General features: G+C 45.5%; 1 long non-coding RNA gene across 1 annotated transcript; it reads right to left on the reverse strand.

Annotated features, from left to right (window-relative positions):
* Window positions 1–380: 380 nt before the first annotated feature.
* LOC116451101 lies at window positions 381–2,242 on the reverse strand. Its single transcript, XR_004243091.1, has 3 exons — window positions 1,961–2,242; window positions 1,763–1,873; window positions 381–1,654 (listed from the first exon to the last, which is right to left on the reverse strand). It is a non-coding gene; the product is annotated as an uncharacterized LOC116451101 (long non-coding RNA).
* Between the last annotated feature and the right edge of the window lie 114 nt (window positions 2,243–2,356).

Below are 2,356 nucleotides of genomic sequence, written 5' to 3' on the forward strand. Positions count from 1 at the left end.
TTAATTCCACTGGCCTCACCCCATAATTCCCAACTGGATACCCAACCTCGTGGTGACAGCCCAATTAATTCTGCTGGCATCATTAATGAGAGGCTGATTATTTGAGAAACACACCTAGCAAGCAGGAGTTCCATGCAGCCCTCTGGCTAAAAGGGATGTTACAACTTTAATAGAAGGAGACATCAAAAAGCATTTGCCCACACCAAGGAATTCAACAATTGTGTTTAAATTTAATATAACATATGATAAAGAGTTGAGCTGGAGTAAAAGTCTGTCACTGGCTCTCACACAATATTATTTATGGCTCTATAGAGGCCCAGCTCCATGACATTAGCGGGCAGAAACCTTAATACCTTGTGACACAACCGGGCTGAGCCATCTAATATCACCCCCAAATCCTTGAAAAACAAATACTCCTTCAAATAATTATGCTGTTCCAACATATTAACTTCCCAGGCACCAGCAGGGGAGCAGGGATGAAACATCCTGTTTTAGGGAAGACCACTGAAAAGCCTTGTCTGTATCCTGGGCTTCAAATCAAAAACCTTTAATATTAGGATCACACTCTGCACTGAATAAATGTCAGAGAAATAAACTTGACGGAACAATATATTTTTCACGCTCTAAAATGAATTTTAAAAAGGACCTGGAACAGGAAACTACAAAGTCTTTAACCTCCAGGGAAAAAAAAGATCAAATACCACCCAGGTCACTAATAATCTAATGTCAACTGTTTCCATAAAAAATGGGCAATGATAAATAATCAAAGCATTTAGTGGGAGCTGTGGGGATCAGTGTTATTCTCAGTTATTCTGTGTTATTCTCTGTGCATGATGATTAGAATTTTAAAGAAAAGGTAATGTTTCTCCCAGCCCTGTTTCCCCACGGTTTATAACCCAGAGCATGAAATCTCTGACGTTATCTTCTAGACCCTTCCAGATGCTCATCTCCCTCAGCCTGGCTGCTGGAGAGATGGTTTGCTGTGTTATCTTCCTGACAAGGAAAGCAGCCAATGCAAGGTGAACCTCTGGGCTGGAGAGGTTTAAGACACAGGGCAGGCTTGGCTGATCTAAACTGCACATAATTCCATAATTCCATAATTCCGGATTCCTGCCTCCATGGGGTTGGCAGCCAGGGCTCCTGGCATTCAGCTGACTCCCACCTCCTGCAGTGGGATAATTCCCCTTCCACTCACACACCTCTCTGATCACTGCTCTCGTTCGTGTGCACAGAAAAGGTAAAAGAAATGTTGATCCCATGTAAATTATTTTAATTTCTTGCAGCAAACCAGAGGAAAAGGGCCAGCCCCAAGCAGCCCATTCAGCAAACAACTGAATCCTAAAACTGGTACAATGTGTAGGCAGAGCTGTGTATTCCACTCTGCTTTACACTCCACTGCATCAATGCATTTATTATTCTCCTGCATCCATCTCATGCTGACCAATCCTTCTTTATATTAAATGCATAGATCAGCACAGAGTTCCTCTGTTCCAGGATCACTTGAGCTGCACTTCACCAAATGTGAGAGAAGACAAGATCTCTGTCCTTTGGCCAGGCAGTCCAAACTCAGCATGAGGATAAAACCCCAGTGACAGACAACACACTCTGCATCCCAGGACTGAAGAATCAGCTTTTCTTGCTGAAAAAGGCTTCGCTGAAAGGAAAAAAGTGGTGGTGGCTAACCTGAAATAGCAATTTTCAAGCAAGACCCCAGGATACAGAAGAGCTGCTTTTATCATGGTATAACCTATGGAAATTGTACCTGAAAAGATGGGAAGATTTCATGCCCTGGAATACTTTTTTCATCTTATTTCCATGAAGTGTCACATCCAAGGCCATCTGTGTTCATCTTCTTGAACGTTAATACACTCTCCTAAAGGTAAAAGAAGTCATTTTTAAAAACCACCTAGTGTTTCTCCTGACTTTTCTGTCCTTACGGCAAAGCAGAGCTGTAGCTGACCTGTAGCTTGAAACGTTTTTAACAGAAGTCAGTGTAACACCCCCAGCCAGCCCTTTAAGCAGTGTTTTTGCTGTATCTTTGCTCTCATCTTCCTCGGGATTAAACAAACCCAGCTCCCCCAGCCGTTCTCACACATCTTCCCCAGCCCTTTCACAAATCGCTGGACACGCTCCAGCTCCTCCGTGTCCTTTTCAAAGCCAGGGGGCTACACCTGGGAATCGATGCGGGACATAACTGGGGCTCCATGCGAGGCACAACCACAATCCCACAAACCCGGGGCTATTTCGGGGCAGGATTTTCCGCCTCAGCCGCGGCCGGCCCGGCCTCCCCGCCCCGCTCCGCCCTCAGCGCCGGGGCCGCCCCTTCCCGCCCGGGGGAGCCGGGCCGGGGTAAGGA

Source organism: Corvus moneduloides, chromosome 14 (assembly GCF_009650955.1).
Source record: "Corvus moneduloides isolate bCorMon1 chromosome 14, bCorMon1.pri, whole genome shotgun sequence".
Taxonomy (NCBI): Eukaryota; Metazoa; Chordata; class Aves; order Passeriformes; family Corvidae; genus Corvus; species Corvus moneduloides.